The sequence below is a fragment of the Balaenoptera acutorostrata genome, chromosome 3 (assembly GCF_949987535.1).
Source record: "Balaenoptera acutorostrata chromosome 3, mBalAcu1.1, whole genome shotgun sequence".
Lineage (NCBI taxonomy): Eukaryota > Metazoa > Chordata > Mammalia > Artiodactyla > Balaenopteridae > Balaenoptera > Balaenoptera acutorostrata.
Window position 1 is genome coordinate 42,155,888 of NC_080066.1, and position 20,906 is coordinate 42,176,793.

At 44.1% G+C, this 20,906-nt stretch overlaps 1 long non-coding RNA gene across 1 annotated transcript in view; it reads right to left on the reverse strand.

Annotated features, from left to right (window-relative positions):
• Positions 1-3,421: 3,421 nt before the first annotated feature.
• LOC130707683 (uncharacterized) overlaps positions 3,422-20,906 on the reverse strand; it is a 47,088-nt gene continuing 29,603 nt past the window's right edge. The window contains exons 4-7 of the long non-coding RNA XR_009007692.1: positions 9,149-9,287; positions 7,623-7,791; positions 4,421-4,558; positions 3,422-3,894 (exon numbers count right to left, since the gene is read on the reverse strand). This is a non-coding gene — a long non-coding RNA (uncharacterized LOC130707683). The remainder of the gene's footprint in view (positions 3,895-4,420; positions 4,559-7,622; positions 7,792-9,148; positions 9,288-20,906) is intronic.

Below are 20,906 nucleotides of genomic sequence, written 5' to 3' on the forward strand. Positions count from 1 at the left end.
AAAAATCCTCCTACTTAAAGATTGTTCTAGAGGCCAGAGCAGGGCTGACCCTACAGTGGGGAGGCACACGGCATCACCATTACTGTGAGAACCAGACAAAGTGCAACTGACCCCTTGTCCCTTAACACCCCAGGCTGCTTGGAACCCTCACCTGCAGTGGGTACATGGCGCTGTCCTCCTGGCTAAAGAAAGGCACAGATTTGGAAGAAACTTGGCAAAGGTACCTCAAATTTGTCAGCCATCCTAAAAATTTACCATGTTACCAATAAACAGTTGCAAAGCCAAGAGGAACGTTTCTAAGCTTTCAGTTATAAAAAGCCAACTTGATCAACCACGCTAGATGGAAGACTGCATCATCTTTACATTTGATTTTTAAAGGGTCTCTATAAATATATTACAAAATCTTTGTCATGTGAAAAGGAAATCAAAGAATCCACAGCCCAAAATTTGTAGGGAAAAAAAGTATGATAAAGAGTGGGCAGGTAATTGAATTAAAAAATATATCATGTTCCCTTTCTAGATTGTGTGATGTCTGAACTATTTGGCAGCTTTCGTTTTTTTAATTAATAGACTTTTTTTTTTTTTTTTTGGTTTTAGGTCCACAGAAAAATTGAACAGAAAGCACAGAGAGCTCCCCCTCACACACTCCCACCTCCAGTTTATCTGGCAGCTTTTTAAAATTTGTAATCTGTTGTGATTTCTCATCCTAAAGAAAAATCTACTCTGTGTCTAATTTTATGTCTGTTGTTTTATGTTCTTTTTCTTTAAGAGTGCCTTCACAGTCTCACAAGCTTCAAGCCGCACAAAACCCAGACCCCTTCCTGTCCCCTCTTAAGTCTGTTTTATTCTCACTGCAATGCCACAAGGTGGGCATATCAGAGCAAAACTGGGAACTGAGCTACAGGGAGGGTGAACAATGAGCCCTGGAGGCACAGAATGAATCACTGGGGCCCAGAACTAGCACCCAGATTCTTCTAGACAGAGCCCTGCCATCAGTCCCCTCCTGCTGAGTGCCGAGCCCAGCTCACCTCTGCAGGCAGGTGGGCAACTTCACCTTCTCATCTGGGAACAGGGACCATAATAGCAACAGGCTTGTGATCCCTTAGCCACACACCTGAAATTCAAGAATCTCAAAAAACGGAAAGTTTTTCCAAACTCAACAGCAGCAGAATCTGACTTGAATGGATCAGAGGTTATGGCTTATCCTCATTGACCCAGTTTTGTGTGAATATTTATACGTTTTGCTGTTTGATTTCAAATGCTGCCCCTGAACCCACAAGGGCTGTTATGTCATACACAAGATAAGCACTGTAGTTGCTTTTCTCAAGTCTGCAGAGCTCTGAATTCTGAAATACATCTGGCCCCAGGGGCTTTGATAAGGGCTTCTAAACCTGAATCTGCTTCACGGGGTGGTGGTGAGGATGGAAATTGGTAAAGCATAGAACAGTCTTGCAGAAGTATATGACGTTCACCAGATGTAGGTGGTAGTGGTAATTGTAACCGTGACCATCAGTACCATTACTGCCCTCAGAGCAGACAAGAAAGAAGGGAGAATCCTCAGTTCAATCTGAGTAACGTGTCCTCTTAAAACGTTACTTGAGAGCTGAGCTTGACACCTGAATACTGACACCAACTCTATGCCCGTTTGGAGTACACTCACTCCAGGCCCTCGGAGCTCTTTCACACACCTGGATTCTGATGAAGCCTGGTACCTGCAAGGGTAGCAGGAACCTGAGGTCCATTCCCAGGGCCCCACTGGTTAACCAGGCTACCCCAAAGATCTCTGGGGCCCCACTCCCCTTCTCTAAAAGATGGGGGATGATAGCTAATTGTGGTCTGTGTTATAGGCTGAATTGTGTCCCCCCCCACCAAAAAATTCATATGTTGACATTATCTCAGAATATGACCCTATTGGGACATAAGATCTTTATGGAGGCCATCTTGTTAAAATGAGGTCATGATGGTTGAAATAAACCTAATATGACTGGTGTCCTTATAACAAGAGGAAATTTGGACACAAAGACATAATGTGAAGAGACACAGGGAGGCCACCTACAGGCCAAGGAGAGAGACCTGGAACAGAACCCTCCCTCCCAGCTTCCGAAGGAACCAATCTCGAAGACACCTTGCTTTGGATTTCTGGCCTCTAGAACTGTGAGAAATGGGGGAAGGGCAAAGGACAAACATCAGAAAGAGCAGATAAAGTCTAAATCACAGAGGAAAATAGAGTGAAGGACACACAGCAGACAGGGAACTCATACCGGATCCACAGTCAAGGGCTCTTCAGCCAAAGCCCTCTGCTGGGGTGGGCTCACAAAACACATTTTGAAAATACATCCCATATCAGGATCTCCAGGGCTGGCAGGATAAGGCAAATACACTCAGGTGCATCTCTCTGAGCACATCCCACTGTGTTCCTTTTTGAGCATACTTCCACAGGTCTTAAAAACACCATGCCAAACACCCAAGTCCTAACCTCCTTGCTCACCAGGGAAAGGAAAGGTCAATTTATCACACACACACACAGACACTCACACACACACCTTTTTAGAGTAGATCTGACTTACTGGATCTTGAGGGATTGGAATGTCTTTTGTTGGTGGAGAGACAGGTTTGCTCAGAAGCAGCAAAGGGTCTACAAGCCTAGGAGCTGTAAAACCCTTAAGCCAGGTCATCTTTGACTTCACAAGAGCTGTCTGGAATGAACTAGAAGAGCATCTCCACCCAAGGTCCCCAAAAAGAACTCATTCTCTACGATGTCCCCACTGGTGATCAATGCAAACTCTCGGTGCTCAGGGCCGCAACTGATTAGTTCAGAGGTAATGCATAGAATAACTAAATCCTCTCAGAAGAGGAAATTGCCTTTTTTTTAAAAGATGACACCTTTGCCTCCCAAGAGCCCCATCTGCGTCTGGAGCTCCCTCTTCCCGGACACCAAGATTCAGCCTATTTGTCAGCAGCTGAAGCACATGTCTGAACTTCTAAGAATGCCCCCCTACCTTTCTCTGTGACAGGGACAGAGAGTGAGACATTAGATACCATTATCTAGATTTATTTATGTAAAATGCCTGGAAAATCATCACCCACTCTGGCAGCAAAGTAGAATATATTAATTTGCAGCCCCGGACCAGTTCAGTGCTACTTTCAGGTTTGCCTGCCTGAGCTCCACTTCCCAGCCTGGAACGCCAGACCCTCCAGTGAGCACGCAAAGCTCTTTTCCATTAAGCAAAGATCAAAGAACAAAGATTACAAATGGCAAGAAATTCCCAGGGAACATACCCATGTCAGCACTCCGAGCGCCAGGCATGTTGGCAGGAGCTGTAATCCTGCCCCAGGTGCTCAGAGCCACCTTGGCCCCCAAGGCCCAGCTCACCGATGTGCTTCCTGGGCCGTGTAATAGGCTCTGCGATTCAAGCGTCCGTGCACGCATCTTCAGGGGCCTTCTGGACGCCCGCCAGGCCGTTTAGTCTCTGTTCTTGATTTCAAAGGTGGTTCCAGGTCGCCTATCCCAGCAAAGATGGGCAGGGAATGTCAGCAACTGCCCACTCACGTACTTTCACACCAGTTGAGACAGAGTTCCTTCCCCTCACCCTGCAGGGTGCATGGTGACAGATTCCCACAGAGCACATCGCCTGAGCACCAAGTTGGATGAGAGCTGGGCTGGTCCTGTTATGTTCTTTACCTGAGACCACATTTGCTCAGGAAGACATTTCCCACAGCCAAGTGTCTGCTTGGCTGAGGGAAGACACCATGACAGGGCAGGTGCCCATCTAGTCGAGGCAAACAGTCTGCCAGGCACGGGCCTGCTGGGGTAAGGAGTCGGTGACAATTAGCTGCTTACAGCTGGGACACCAAAAGATTCAGCTGTTCCTCCATGTAAACTTGGATGGTCCCCTGAGAAGCAGAAGAAACAGAGCAATACCACCAGAGCCAACAAATAGTTGCTGGATGAATGAAAGACCCTTTAGTGTAAGTAGGCCAGGACTCCATGCTTCCCTGCTAACTATTCAAGTGTAGGACACGCTGCCCCATTTCACGCAAAATTTAGCAGAATACATCAGGAAAGCGGGTCCTATGACACGAAGCTCCTGTTGCAGTAGTGGAAGGTTTAACGTGGTCACTAAGGTTTAGTTTACCTTAACTTACCTCTGAGTGCTACAGAGCAACCCCTCCTCCTGCAGGTCAACCGCTGCTCCCTGCCTCGAACACTGAACCACCCCACCTTGTGCACATCTTATAACAGGTGTGCCAGCTCTGTGCCCGCTCAGCTAGGCTGAACTACATTTCCCAGAACTCCCTTTTCTTGTGTGTTTCCTGTTAGCATGGACTCCAAGAAAGAGTCTCTCGGGAGAGTTGCAAGACAGAAGGGAAGTGGCAGCTATTTTGTAGCACAGAGGTTGTTGCTGATCAGCTGACTCACCTCTTTGATGTGAAGCAGCAGCTGGTCTTGTCATTGCTCTCTTCTCCCCCTGAATTTTCCTTCCCTGTCTCTGACTCCTGGGCCGGGGATATGTGTGTCCAGCTCCATGAGGAAGGGCTCTGGCTCCTGCAGGATATCCTTATCACCAAGGTCAGAGGCAATAAGAACAGATGTGGAGTTCAGTTCATCCTTATGGGATTCTAGCTTATGCACATGGGGTTCCAGCCTGCTTGTGATCTCCCCTTCCTGACCACTTCCCTGGGGGCTTCAAGTTCTAGCACTGGACTGAGACAGCCTTGCAGAGATGGCCTATCCAGTGTCTTTAATCACATAAGCCAAGTCCTGTAGAACATGAATTATCTATTTATTCTGATTCTTGAGATGAACCCCATCCAATACAACAAGTAAGGGACTTTAGAGGCAAAATCCCTTTTAAAAAAGAGGTAGGTGGAGAGGCTCACGCAAGATATAAAAATCAGCCAGCACAGATTATGGCATATAGTCAAAACTCAGTAAATATCAGCCAATTTTAAATGGACAGGGTTTTTGTGAAGATGAGAGAAATCATGTTTGTGAAAATGTTTTGAGAACTACGAAATACTATTCAAATGCCAGTTTTTTTTTTCTTTGCTACTTTAGAACTATTATCTAGTTTTGTTATTTTTTTTAACATCTTTATTGGAGTATAATTGCTTTACAATGCTGTGTTAGTTTCTGCTTTATAAAAAAGTGAATCAGCTATAACATATACATATATCCCTATATCCCCTCCCTCTTGCATCTCTTTCCCACCCTCCCTATCCCACCCCTCTAGGTGGTCACAAAGCACCGAGATGATCTCCCTGTGCTATGCGGCTGCTTCCCACTAGCTTTCTATTTTACATTTGATAGTGTATATATGTCCATGCCACTCTCTCACTTCGTCCCAGCTTACCCTTCCCCCTCCCCGTGTCCTCAAGTCCATTCTCTACGTCTGCATCCTTATTCCTGTCCTGCCCCTAGGTTCTTCAGAATTTTTTTTTTTTTTTTTTTTTTTTTTAGATTCCAGATATATGTGTTAGCATACGGTATTTGTTTTTCTCTTTCTGACTTACTCACTCTGTATCCGGTTTTCATTATTTCTACACTTAGTGATGTTACTTATATTATCAGTAATATGGACAAAGTCTCTTGATGTATCTGAGGAGACAAGTTCTAATTCTTTCAGATTAGTGACATGTCATTTGGAAAACGTATTTCTGTACCAAATGCCACCTTCTGTGAACTCCACCTATGTGCTCTGTTCTGCTTGTGCTGAAGGCTCACACATGTTCCCAGACCAATCTCAGCATGGGCAGCGTATGCACAGCTGCCCGCTGTCTACTTCTCCTTCCCCCAGTGGGACATGAAATGAAGTCCTGTTTCCCGGACTGGCATCCAATGGCCAGATCCCACTGTTGGGCTCCTACTCTATGAACCAAATAGTCTTGTTTCCAAACACACTTGATAGCTAGTGTCCTGGGAGAGCTGTGGAACCAGTCACACTCTTTCTTCTCTCCAACACGGGATAAACCCACCTTCTCCAACCCAGTCCCTTCCGTTTCATTCTTGGCCTGTTATTCTACTTTCAACAAATACTCCTAATTGGGCTGGGGTCCTGGGGCCATCCTCCCCAACCCACGAGGCCTGACATTTTGTTGTCTTCTTACGGTGACTCTCCTGGAATGACTGCTATTTCCCACTAGGCTCTAGAGGATTCCACTGCTGTCTTTGCAGCCACAGGATGGAATGACCTGGCACAGTCCGATTCTAGAATTAGGAATGAGACCACTCTGCCCCTTGGGGATTGTGACCGGTCCATTCAGGTGCCCTCTCCCAACGCAGCCCAAGAGGCCAGGTTAGTCCTCTCTAGTTAACCTCCCTCCACTCGGCCGCAACTAGCAGATGGAGCCATAATGCCTTAGACCCCAAGTTTACCTCCGTTACCTTAGTTTTAGTCTCCCAACCTAGAAAGACACCGGAGGTAGCCGCAGGGAGGTGTCTGTGCTGCAGGAAGAACATTCAGTGATTGGATCCTGATTCAAACCAACCAACCACAAAGGACATATTTAAAACAATCAGGGAAATGTTAATATGGGTAGTGTATTAGGTGGTATGAAGGGAACCATTGTTAATTGTTTTGGGTGTGATAATTACAAGGCAGTTTTTTTAAAAGTCCTTAACAGTGAGAGATTTATGTTGAACTACTTACAGGTGAAATGATATGGGATTTGTTTTAAAATAATGCAGAAGAAAATAAATGGGGGAAAGAGATTAAAACAAGATGGGCAAAATGGTGATAATCGTTAAATCTGGGTAAGGGTGTGTGGAGTTCAAAAAACTATTCCCTCTATAGCAGAAATTAACACAACATTGTAAATCAACTATACTTCAACTTAAACATCATTTTAAACTATTCTCTCTATATTTTGTACTGATCGAAATTTTCCATGTTAAATTTTTTGTTGTTGTTGTTGAAAACATACAGAGACTTTCTACCTACAGCTGAGTTTCTACCCTATCAGTGCTCGTGAGGACCCCAACTCCAGTCAGGAAATAGGAATCTAAAATGGACAGAGAAAATCTGGGTTTTCTCCCAGAAAAACGGCACCAGGAGTGAATGAACACAGAATCCTGGAGTTCTCTTTTAAGCTTACTCTCCCTGGATTCTAAAAGCTGCAATTTATTGACCAACTTTTAGTGGCTACGTCCAAGACTATCAGACTCTAAGCGGAAGTAAAGGCTAGAAATAAGAATGCACAAAGCAGTTCAGATTTTTTTTAACAAATTTACTTTTAGTATGTCTTGAAATATATGTGTAATATCATAAATGTATTTACAATGAAAGAGTAATTACTGTTTGAGGAAGCAATGAAACATACTATCAAGTTCAAGTTGCCCTCAAATGTTAATAAACATATAGGCAACAAAAACTACTCTCCATATTAGATTTGACCATTAATATGAAATAGAACCCCAACCTGCACTGTCAAACAGAAAATTTTTCACTCTTTCAGATTACATTGTTACCCAATAAAAATACTAGTACATTTTGCGTCCTAATGGAGTTTTCAAGGGGTTCTAAGCCAGAGTTAGGATTTCCAAAATCATCCTGAAAAATTTCACCTCGTCTTTCTTAATAGATATCTAACTTCAACTTTCTTACACAGTGTTGGAAACTCACCCTGCACAGTGGATGGTTTATGTGTGTGGAGATCCTCATCTCTTTTCCTGTGAGATGACAATCCAATTACGATACCATCAGCCCCTCTTGCGCAATGGTCAATGAGTCATTCAATCAGCAAATAGGTATTGAAGTGCTATGATGTTTCAGGCACTTCCAGAGGCAGAGGCTTTAAGGAAATGGGCATATTCCGTGACACAGTAATGAAAGCTAACATTGGAAGCGTATTTTTGCAGCTTACAAGGTACCAAGAATACTATCTGAGCGAGTCTCTGAATTGCAGTTTTCTCATTTGAAAAGGAAGGACAATATTATCACCCAGCTGAACAGTTTTGGGGAGTTTTTAGGTTTTTTGGGGTTTGTTGGGCTTTTTTTTTTTTGCTTTTATTCAAAAAGTAAAATTGTTGAGCAACCACTTTGCGCCAGGGTCTATATTTCTATTGCTATCACAGACAGTTGCCGTAATGATCCTATGAACTGCGATAGTACCTAGCATCCAGCTTGGTTGAGCGCAAGCCATTCACTACCCATTCACTAATTTCATTGGATTCTTTCCTGAGACCCCCTCCTGGCCCACGTTCCCAGCCTGCCTCTGTGGCAGTTATTCAGTCTCCTTTCTGCCACTCTGCCTCAGGCTTCGAAGTCCAGTCTACCATGGGAAGCATCCAATGTCAGCACAGCACCCTGATGGGCCGGGCTCCCCCCAGCACTGCCAACGTGACCCAGACGGGGAGGTAGGCTGTGGAACTGGAGACAGGGGGAACCAGTCAGTTCCTCTGTAGTGAATTAGACTAAAACGTTTAACTGCTTCTGATGCTGCTGAATTCTTGGGAACCACTTGAACAAGTAGTGCTTTGTGCTTTCTCATTCTTGGCAAGGCTGACCCACAAAGAGGGCTCCCTCAGAGCCTACAAGGGGGATGGGGGTGGGGAGAGGCCCTGAATGGCTAGGCAGGCTTTCCCATTGGAAACCAGGAGTCCCACTCCTCAGCCATTAGTCACACCAATCCCCATTTTCCCTGTCACATTGTCTTAGTTCTCACTTCTGACCAAGGAACCCCATTAATTTTCCGTGGTGTACATTCCAAATGCCATCACCTCGGTTCTTTGAAATTCAAAGAGCTGGATTAACGAACCACAAACTTCAAGCAAATTGGCTACATAATCCATCACATCTGACCGCAGCTTTGCCACTGCCTCGAATTCCAAAGAATGGCAGAAATTTCCCAGACTGCTTTTGAAAATGAACACAGAAGCCTGAAACAGCAGCCTACGCTGTGTTCATACTTTCTAGAAACGTTATGTGTCTTCTGTGTACTGGAAATTAAACGGTCTCATTCTCCCCCTGGTATTTTATTGTTACAAATTTAACCTGTTCAAATGTTATATTAAATTCCAGTCTTTTCCAGAATAATCTACATTTAATTCCTCATTCCACCAACTATTCAAAATATCCCTCTTGGCAGAAAAGCTATGTGAATTGCAAACTCTTTTAGATTTTGTTGAGGTCTTAAGAACACTACTTACCCATGTATTCAACTGAGGCCCTTTTATTCCATTACATTTCCCCAAACTCCTTTCATATAATGTCAGAGTCACAAAAACCAGGAGCAGTGATTGGCCACAGTCATTCACCTTTCCTTCAGTGGCGAAATGGCATTAATGTCTGCAAATGAAAAAATATATATCAAACTAATTACCGTCTTTTCCTCCAAAGCAAAAGATAATCTAACACCGTTCTTTTGGACATAATGCCATTTATTTCACATAAGGGGGTTTTTGTGTGCTGAAAAACGATGGTGTTTAATACGTGTGAATCAAAACCCAAATTAGCTAATTAACTGATGTGTCTGAGAATGAAATGAAGAATCCATATGCTGTGAAAATTGTCAAAAGCACAGAAGAAATGTCATGTCAGGTGAGACTAGTTCAGAATTTCTCTGCTGGTGAAACAAAAGATGCTTTTTTTAAAAAGAACCATAGCATAAAACTTTGGTTAGCTGGGATGGTCAGGAAATGAATCATTGCTGGATTGTTTAGTTGTCCAGAGAGCTGAAGGCAAGGTTTTTTGTTTTGTTTTGTTTTGTTTGTCCACACCACGAGACATGTGGGATCTTAGTTCCCCCACCAGGGATCGAACCCGCACCCTCTGCATTGGAAGGGCAGAGTCTTAACCACTGGACCACCAGGGAAGTCCCTGAAGGTAAGTTCTTTAAGTAACCAAAGTTTTTTGTTTATCTTAACCATTTCCCTATTAACATGGCTTGCTCATTCAGAATCATCACTATGAACACCAAAAATTATTTACTGAAGGCCTAGGGACTATGAATTGGGAGGGTTTTGTCCCTTCATTAAGTTGCCCCAAAGGGTGCTAGATGTGCCCGAGGATGACCTCAAAACTGAATTCTCTGTGTCCTGACTTTCAGGTTGGGCTCTAGAAGACTGAGTCTCAGACAGTTGACATGATGCTGGTGTGACGTCCAAGGTGTCATTTCTGATGATGAAGTATTTACCTTCCCCAAATTCCTGACCTTCAGTAAGAATTGGTTAAGAAGTACATCATGTAGAATGTATGCAAACTAAAGGCCCCCATCATGTTTTTTTTTTTTTTTTTTTCAAGAAGAAACCCCTGCCGAGATCGTTTCTTTAATAGTCACCATCATCTACAGGGTGTGATGGGGAATCCCAGTCCTAACTAATCCAATCTTGAGTTACAGAGGAGAAAAGACAAAATTAGATTCTCAAGTAGAGCTTACTGGCTCTGGCAGTCAAATGCCTCACTGAAAATTCTAGAAAACCACAGGAAAATTCCAGGCTGACAGAGAAAACTGACAACAACAATATCACTGAAATGTTACCAGGTAACATTTCAAGATAAACTGATCCATGAATTTAACTACTGGTATAACATCTCTGTGTTTCTGATTTGTAAAAATTTTTGGAGTGCCAAGTTCTAAACATTTACATCTGGACTTCAGTGTGTATAAATTTTCCAGAAACCTGAAGCTGTTTAAAGTGATTACAAACATTTTATTTTTCCCATTTTGTGGGGAGGTCAGTACATTTCAAAACACATCATGTGGTTTCTTGCCTGCTTAACCAAGAGATGCAGGGCCTCAATTTTTCTTCTCTCAGGGTCACGGGCATACCTATGCACACCTTGTACTTGATCACAGAGCAATGAGACAGTGTTCCTTGGGATTTTCTTCCCAGCTGGGTAGCTTTAGGAATATTTCTGAATATGTTTTTATCTGTGAAATACAGAACATAATAGTACCTACCTCAGAAGGTTAGTGTGACAGTTAAAATAGACAATGCAAGTAAACAGACAAGCATGATGTACCCACTAAAAGGAAGACGAACTTTCTTGGCCTCTATATCAATTTATCCTGGATTCTGTGCCTTCTCTAGTTCTTCTGTTTTCTCCTTGATCATGTAACTGTCATCCAGCTCTTTTCATGTTTCTGGAATACCTGCTCCTTTTAATTTTCCACTTCATATTTACTGTGGGTTGCCAAAATAAAATGCAACTTCTTAGAACTGTGTGTAAAGCAAGAGAAAATAGGTCCTGAATTAGGGCCTCTCCTTGCCCTAAAATCTTTCCTGATAGACTTTATGACAGTTATGTCTGGTGGATACTGGATAGTAGTCTACTTCCCTTTCCCAGCAGCCGTGTCCTGGATGGCTGTGATTTCCACGAGTCTGACCCATCAGGTATGATAAAAGACCATGTCTCCATGTCATCTTCCCAAAACATTCCTCACATGATCAATCTTGCCCAAGAATTAGGACCTGGAATCAATGCATCCTAATGAAACATAGAATTTTTTCAAAATGTTGTAGGTTAAAGAAAGTGCAAATTTTTACCTATGCGGTATTTTTTATATAAATTTATTTATTTTATTTATTTATTTTTGGCTGCATTGGGTCTTTGTTGCTACGCGCAGGCTTTCTCTAGTTGTGGAGAGCAGGGACTACTCTTCGTTGCGGTGCACAGGCTTCTCATTGTGGTGGCTTCTCTTGTTGTGGAGCACAGGCTCTAGGCGCATGGGCATCAGTAGTTGTGGCACGCAGGCTCAGGAGTTGTGGCTCATGGGCTCTAGAGCACATAGGCTTAGTTGCTCCACAGCATGTGGTATCTTCCTGGACCAGGGATTGGACGCATGTCCCCTGCACTGGCAGGTGGATTCTTAACCACTGCACCACCAGGGAAGTGCGCAGTATTTTTTTTAAAGTACCTGAATCTAGTCAAGCCTCTAGACCTAACTTTTTTTTCTTAGAAGGGAGGAGAAACTATTATAAATTGAAAGAGATATAAGAGCGGGACCAACGAAATGCAGTGTGAAGACATTGTTTGAAATCTAATTGGAAGAATCGAACCAAAAGAATTGAAGCATTTTGGGACTTCCCTGGTGGCACAGTGGTTGGGAGTCTGCCTGCCAATTCAGGGGACACGGGTTCGAGCTCTAGTCCGGGAAGAGCCCACATGCCGCGGAGCAGCTAAGCCCGTGCGCCACAATTACTGATCCCGTGTGCCACAACTACTGAAGCCCACACTCCTAGAGCCTGTGCTCCGCAACAAGAGAAGCCACGGCAAAGAGAAGCCCGCGCACAGCAATGAAGACCCAACACAGCCAAAAATAAATAAATAAAATAAATAAATTTATAAAAAGAAAAGAATCGAAGCATTTTGATACAATCATGGAGCATTAAACACGAAAGAGGTATTCTATGATATTAAGGAATGATTGTTATTTTTGTTGTGATGATGATATATTGTGGTTATTTTTTTTTTAATCTCTGTCTCTTGAAGATACATACATATATATTCACAGGTGAGTGATATGACAATTGTTATTTTTGGTGAAGATGATACTGTAGTTATATATATATATATTTTTAAGTCTTTTTCTATTGAAGATACATACAGATAAATTCACAGGTGAGTGTTACAATGTTTAGAATTTCCTGTATAGCTCTCCAGCCAAAAAAGAATGTGTATGTGTGTGTGTGTTTGTGTTAAAGGGGTAGAAAACGAAAATAACAGGATACTGATAAGTCTCAAAGCTGAGGAAGGATACGTAGGGATTTATTATACTCTTCTCTTAACCTTTTGTAAGTTTGAAATTTTTCCAAATGAGCTTTTAAATTTATAGGCTGATACATTTTTAGAATTTCATCTTAGCTCACACATTAAAGCGCCATGCTCCCTGGGATGGAAGGCCAACCGAGCCTTCCATCATCACTCATTTAGCACCTACTGTGCCCCCAGCCAGGCAGCTCTGAGACATCGAGCTCATTAGCAACCATTCCTAATGTAGCCTTTGACACTTGGAGGCATTTCTTTTTATCTAATCAATTTTGCAAAATCATGGTCTCCATGAGCCTCTTATTTGAGGTTAGCACAATTTGAGAGACAATTCAATGTGTCATTTTTGACCTTGTATCAAATTGCAAGTATTTTTAATTAATATATAGACACATATAAAGGCAGCATCAACTGTTATTAACCAAGTTAATGAAAATTTATACAGTGAAACAGCTCACCTCTCTCAATCTTCTTTGGCTTCAGTTCCTTTGGTCTTTCCAATCTGTTAAGCACCGCTAAGGCTATTTTTGGAATCCCTCATTACTTCCAAATAAAGAGTCTCAGTTCTTTAATACTTTGAGTCTAGCAAAAACAGCGTGTACCTGAGAATCAGGAAATAGAAACTCATGCCCAAGACTCTGCCAGCATGAAGTTTGTGACTTGAGAAAGTCACTTTTCTGCTCTGAGTCTTGGTCTCCGAATGTAGGAAGTAAGGCTAATTGTACCTGTCACACATTTTATAAGGATTATAGAAAATTATACCTACCCCTATATTATGAGGATTATGCAAAAATATACAAGACGTGAAAAGTAATGTTTAATCACTTGAGAGGCAGGAACTGACACCTCAAGACACCTGAGACCTCGGTTCAAACCTTCCTACTCTCACAGCAAAAATATCCATGCCCTGGGCCACCTTCGTGTTCATTTGGATACCGGAGTTCTTGTGCCTCTGAGAACACCGTAAGGGATAGATACAGTGGCAGCATATCCTAAAGGCATCTGGGGTGATGCGTGGCTGGCCTTACACCCAGTTAACCCCAGAGATGGTTAAACAACATTCCCCCACCATGTTCTTCACCTCGGCGACCAGTGATGGTGCCTCACTGCAGCACTGCAACACAGTGAGGATATATCAGAATTCCGGGGGTGTCTTTGTATAAGCTCCCCTTGATAGCACTTCTCTAAGACTTCCTTTGTTGTATAACACCAGTACTGCTGATGCAAAATATCAAAGGAAATAAATCTGCCCCTCACATCCTGCACCAAGTCTATGACAGTAGTGCATTCAAGCAACAGACACAAGCATTCACCCCAAGACCATTCTCTATGGGCAAGGAAATCCAATGATCCAAATAAGAGGGGGTCAGGAACGGAAATGAATGTCTTATCTAACAGAATCATGAAAACCTTGAAAGTGGCACCCAGGAGGACTGGAGTGGTGTTAAGGGTGAATAGAACATTGTATAAAGATGAATAGTGGCCGTCCCTGCAGTGTTGAGTTAAACCAGTGGCCAAGAGCCACCTCTGATAACTTCCCTGGAAACTCAGCCTCATGAGCTGAGCCCTAAAGGACATGGGTAGGCAGGTGGTCTCGGACCTCCCAGTGAATGAGTCTAGAATAAGTGTCAGTGTCTCAGAGCTCACATCTGTTCATAACACCAGCCTTGAGTCAGCCCTGGTTTGCCCACCCCCAGGCCACCCCACTGTCCCAGCACCCCCAGACCTTACACAGCCTCCCAGCGCCCCCTTCCCCTGCCTGATGGGGCGAGACCACGTGATCTGAGAACAATTCCTTCCACATACATGATACTGGATTTCAGTTCTTTCTAATAAACAGGAGCAGATCTCTACCGGCTCAGCCTGCCCCTTCCCATTCTCACTCTGAATTAGACTTAGAACCTTACAAAGTTGGAGGGGTCTCTAAGAGACCAAATCCCTTGTATCCCTTGGTTCTGTTCTGCTCAGACCCTGAGCAAAAGTCTCGCCATCCCCACCTCAAACATGAATAATTCCATGTGCATTCTGGTTGCTCTCCAAAGCCTTCTGTGCAGTCCCTCCCTGGATTTTTGGTACGCACAGAGCAGTGTTGAAAATACCCAGCCACAGCTGCGATCTGGGCATTTGGAGAGCTCTGGGTTCCACATAGCAAGGTGGGGCGATGGATGGGCCCCCAAACTAGAGCGCATCTGATGAGCTGGAATGAATGCACGGCTCCCTCCAACCTCCCGAGTGGAGCCGAACTGTGCAGTCGGAGAACCAGATCGGAGTTGGAGGCAGCTCCAGTTCTGATGAGCCCGGGGTCAAATTCCGCCCGGACCCCCAAATGAAGGGCACAGGGAAGAGAAAATCTCCATGGGGAGATTCTGATCCTTAGGCAGACAGCCAATGAGGAGGCTTCTCTGATGCAAAGATAATGTGGAGCACGGGCTGCTGCTGCAGAACGCAGGTCCAGAGCCTCCCCTCCCATTCCTGACACCTGAACCCTCACCTTGCCCACCCCCTCCCTTTAGGGTAAGAACCTCAGCTGGCAGAGTTAATTACAGAACGAGCTGCTCCTGTTGCAGCCTCTGCCCTGTCCATTCTACACACTGGGAGGGGGTAGAGGATGCTTTCTTCCAGTATCGGTCCCCAAATAGATACTCTCTATACAAACATTAGTTAGAAGTTTTATCATAGAAGGTATGATAAATAAAACTTTTCCACCTTACGTGTGATGTTGAGGTTTTTCTCCAAAGTTAAAACCCATGGGGACAGATCTCCCCACAGTGTGCTGAGGGCAGTGAAAGTGCCCATCATACTCTCACGTGGCCATGACGAACAATGGACAGCGAATAAACTCACAGACAACACTGCAAAATCACCTCTCCCCAGCTTCTCAGAGGGCAGCATCTCCATTCCTGAGCCTCTGGATGGCCACTCCCAAACTCACCATGAGCTGGAAGGATGCAGACATCTCCTGGCCCCAAGGGAGAGAGCCTGGGGTAACTCTGACATTTCAGGTAGCCAGTTCAAGAGTCACCAAATCCCAAATCTCAGGGCTCCTCGGGTGTCAGAGGATGTCTATCAAGATAAAGTATCTGCAGAGTAGCGGGCAAAGAGGTAAAGCCTGGGAAGAACAATTTCACCACGATTTTAGTTATGGCTGGGAGAATGCCAGAGCATCGTCTAATTGGTGTTAACATTTCATTGCTCCAAAAATATTATTGGGTGAGCATTTTGTCTGGTTTCCTTAAGGAGACAAAAGAAATAGAAGCAGGGTTCACCATTGAAGAAGTCTGCATTTGGCTGGCCAGGAAAAAAGACCCAGGATTAGGTAAAAATCAAAGGTCAAACACCGTAGTAATCCCTGTAAGGTCATTGGGAGGTCTGTGAACCAGTCTAGAAAAAGATGCATACAGAGAAATCTTGAGCTTATTCAGAGCTAACACTTATTTAGCTATTACTATGTGCCATGCCATATGGTAAATTCCTCACCAGGCTTTGAGAAAGATACTATTATTATCTACATTTTACAAAGGAGTAAAAGACACTTAGAAACATTGTCACCAAGGGTCAGCTAAGCCACGATGAAATTAGGCATCACCCAGACCTCTCTGATTCGAAAGCCTGTTTCTCTAACCACCATATTATTATTACTCAGTCTCCCATAATGTTACCATCCTCCAAGAGGCCAAAGGGGAGAGAGGAAGGGCTAAAATGGAGTTGAAGGTAGAAGAGGGGAAGAGATTTGCACAAAGATGGTGTCCTGTCCTAGTTTAAAAGCAAGCGTGTCCTTTCTAACTACAATGACCTTCATTTTTTTCCCCTGTGCTCATCTACGTTTCCAAAATTTCTCTGATGAACACATAAAGGTGTATAAAAAATTGCAGGCGATATTGTATTAAAATTGTCAGTGGGGCAGATTCGGAGAGCTTTTAAGCAGAGGAATCAAGGTTCTTAGCATTCTGCTAATGGCATCACTTCATATCATGGAGAACACTGGGGTACCAAAACAGGAGATGCCTTGCTCAGCAACACAGCAAGATGAGGACAAAGGGGTGAGAAACCACGGATGTACCTGGTGGGGGCTTTTTCCATCTCACCGTGTTTTGCTGAATTTTTCCAACAGGGAAGCATCAGGAAGCCAGGAAGAGTTCAGGAAGATTAGCAGGGTGGCAGAGTGGAGGGTGGAACGGAATTGGGAGCAGCTGCCAGGAGAGAAACTACTGTAAGAAAGGGATGGCCAAGCTCCAGACTTGGCCTCAAGCAGGAGGCTTAGTGACAAGGAGCAGCAAAGAGAAAATGTCAGACCACAGTGAAGGAAGGCATGACAGAACCCAGAAACCAGGTGTGTCTAGAGCATGAAAGAGTGACAAGGGTGAGAGATGTATGTTCTGGAATAGAAGGCAGTGGTGCAGCAGTTGACCTTGCTGACTGGTCTATGACCCAGATATCAACCAATGTTGAACTCCAAAATCTTGAAAGCCAAGAGCAGAAGAATCTGCTCCCCACCCCCTCCCAGTCTGCCTCCACTGCCACAGTTCAGGACACTAAATTGGCAGTTCTCAACATTTTCCCTTCAGCTACACACCCAACATTTGTTATTTCCATATACAACATGCCCCTCAAATTTTGATGAAATCATTAAAAAAATTTGTGGAAGTAAAATGCTACCCAATATTTTATTGTTGCAGCTATTAGAAGAAATTTCATTGTGGGAAGTGGCTGATGTAAGATAGTCCCTGTGGCACCTGGTGTGTTATCTGTACCCCTGACCATTTTTCTCCAGTTCAAGAATGTACATCAGAACATAAGTCAGTGAGTTTTCATAGAGACATAATCTTGAGTCTAGTTCAATTTATTGAAAAATTGCTAAGCATTGATTCTTTCACTATTGTTACAATGAATGACTTGTGAGCCCCACTCTACTGCATCAAGACTGTGTCTCTGGATTGCCCACTTGGGGATCCTTAACCCCCTAGCTATCCCCTGACCTCCTGACCACTAGGGGGCAGATGCTTAGGCATTTTCCTAACCTGGACCCTACCCTGACCTCAGTCATTTTCTGACTTCCCATCTCCTGATAGATGCCTGACACTGTCCATCCCACCGACCCCCAACATTCTGGCTCCATGGATCCACCCTCCTGATCAGAATCATTGACTTTCTTCCATCAACTCATTTGCCCTGACCCTCAACCTCTCCACCCATTCCACCTTGGGCAGGGACAATATGATGTCATATGGATTATTCAATATTCTGCTTGACATAGTCATTAGTAAGATGGTAAGGGGAGATATTGGTTAATGAAAGAAAGATACGATAACAGGCAACAGAGAAGCTAGAGCTACAAAATGGTTAAAGGGAATGAAGACAAGAGAGCTTGCAAAACAGTAAACACATAGACTGCAGGCTCCCACCCCCACCTACCTTCTCAAGGGTCATCCCCACATATGACACTCATGTTCTTTCCATAAGAGTTTCTCATGCGGCCCCTGGTCTGCCGTGTTACTCTGTTCCAAACATCTGTGCTCTCACTTTACTTCCCCGGCAGAAATAATTAGGTGAACAATGCATAGCTCAATTCCCTTTGTCCAAACCCATTTTAACAATTTTTATATGGTTTCACCCTAACCAACAGCCAGTACTCCCCCAGTGCTACTCACTGCTCAGATGGCCCAGTCTCACTTAAATGCAACACAGAAAGAAATGGGATCCCAAATAAGAGGATTCTGTTTTCCAGGAAATTATGGCTTTGGAGCTTGGAATAATTGATGGCCTTCAAGCAGAGATTTTTCCATTAGGAAACTGGAAATATGCTTATAGGAGGAATTTAAGAAGTCCCAGCCATTATTATTAATATTATACTTATTTTATTCTTGTAAGCAAGAGAAACCTGGTATGAATTTATCAAAACTTTCCAAGACCTTTTCATGCAATGACCATATTATCCCAACTGAACTGACCATTAAATATACTTGTGGGAGCAAGAGGACAGAATATTTGAATTCAGGAAGGGTCTTAGGCATAAAAAAGTTAAAGTATATAACTTCTATTTCTGTGATCTGAGCACATTTTCCCAACCATTACACAAGGAGAAATTTCCTGGCATAATCATTATTGTCATTTCCTTCAACTGTTGAATTAACACTTCAGGTTTCCACCTTCCACAGTCTTTAAAGGAGGAAGCCATGTGTACTCACCACCTGAATTATGTAATTTGTAGCTTGAAATCAGTCTTTCTTCCTTTTCTTTGATTGATTTTTATGTCTAAGCAGATTTTTCAGACACTCTTTAACTAAAATCTGAATCATGGAGCCTGAGAAGACCCAGCCAGGTGATGAAAGGGAGAGAGAGTCACACACCAGATTAGAAAGCTTTTCCCTTGTATTCTGCCCCATCAACAATAGCCCATGTCCACTTCACTAGAGACCTAAGGAACAAGCTGAAATGAGAAGGAAAACATTCTTTCATTGGGAAGGGTGATCTCTTGCAAAGTACCCCTCAGATCACTCTAACTTAAGGTGTTTGTTTGCTAAACTGTGAGACAGACGTAAATGAATCGGGGGAAAATTGGATCCATGATTGGACCTCAGAAATAAGATCATCACTGTCATTTTACAGATGAGTAAAACGGGGTCCGGGAGGGAAGGCAGGATGTTTGTGCAAGTCAAGGACCCATGATCATGTCGCATTCTCCCATCCGAGCTGGTTGGCACCCCCCTCCCCAATCCCAATAACTACATCACTTATTCATCCTTCATTCACTCAGTGTTTATTAAGCATCTAATAGGCACCAGGCCTTCATAACCACGATTGCTACTGGTTGCTACTGAGTAGTGGTTGTTACTGAGGAAGCTGCTGGACTAACAGGGGAGAGAAACACACAACTGCCAGCCCTATGAGGACAGTGGATTTGAGCCCAGCAGGTCACAGCAGGGAACCCAGGTGGAAAGCCGTTGCAGTGACCTCTGGGAGCAGTGACGAGGGCCTAAGCTCTGATCTTCACAACAGAGAGGAAGGGAGGAGCTCAAGAAACATTTCACAGGTAAAATAGCAGACTTGCTGATTGACGGGATGAGGGAGGTAATGCCAAGGGGGCTTTTTTTTTTTATTTATTTTTTTTTATTTTTGGCTGTGTTGGGTCTTCGTTTCTTCTGTGCGAGGGCTTTCTCCAGTTGCGGCAAGCGGGGGCCACTCCTCACCGCGGTGCACGGGCCTCTCACTGTCGCGGCCTCTGTCGTTGCGGAGCACAGGCTCCAGACGCGCATGCTCAGCAATTGTGGCTCACGGGCCCAGCCGCTCCGCGGCATGTGGGATATTCCCAGACCAGGGCCCGAACCCGTGTCCCCTGCATTAGCAGGCAGATTCTCAACCACTGCGCCACCAGGGAAGCCCCAAGGGGGCTTTTGAATGCAACCCCCCAACCCAGAATTTCCTTGTCTTGAGTGTCTGGTCACCTAAATAAGAATTGGGATGTAGTGAGGAAAACTGGCAGGTTATCCAGAATGAAAGTTAAAATGGGAAAAGTAAGAGAGAGCCACACACAAATACCGTGAAAGGGGACAGGAAGGAGAGATTCGCTCCAACTGGGAAGGCTTCCTGACAGAAGTGACCTCTGAACAGAGTCCTGAAAACAGAGTGGGATTTGAAGAGGTGAGAATGGGAGGGCAAGGCATTCTGGGTAACGGCCCGAATGAGCAAGAGGAGGAGTGTTTGGGGGATGAAGTGGGGCCCAGTGTGGCCCAAACAGAGGATGGGAGGGATGCACCACGGGAGGCATACCTGGCTAGGGGGCCCACTTCCCGTATGGGGGGTTTCAAAAGCCAATAGGATCGTTTGGATTGTCCCCTGGGCAGTGGGGAGAGCAGGAAGGTGACAAGATCAAAGCAGAGCTTTGGAAGATACTTCCCCAGTTTTTTCAGAGTTAGTGAGACTTATATCATCCTTCTGAGCCTAATCCAAAAGCAGAGGAGTCAATTCTACTGCTTTGGAGGCTTGAAAATGAATAGAAATGAAATTAAATAAAATTCTTTCCACATTCCTCGGGTTGGCGTCTCTCCAAAGAAAGCAGATAGAAAGAGGGAGCAAGGATAATGTTTGCCCTTCTACACTGCACAGTGACCAAGCTGCCCCACGGAGCTTCCTAGGTGGGTCTTGGATAAACTGATGGACATAAAGGAGTACCTAGTGACCAGAGACAATGTCCACCCT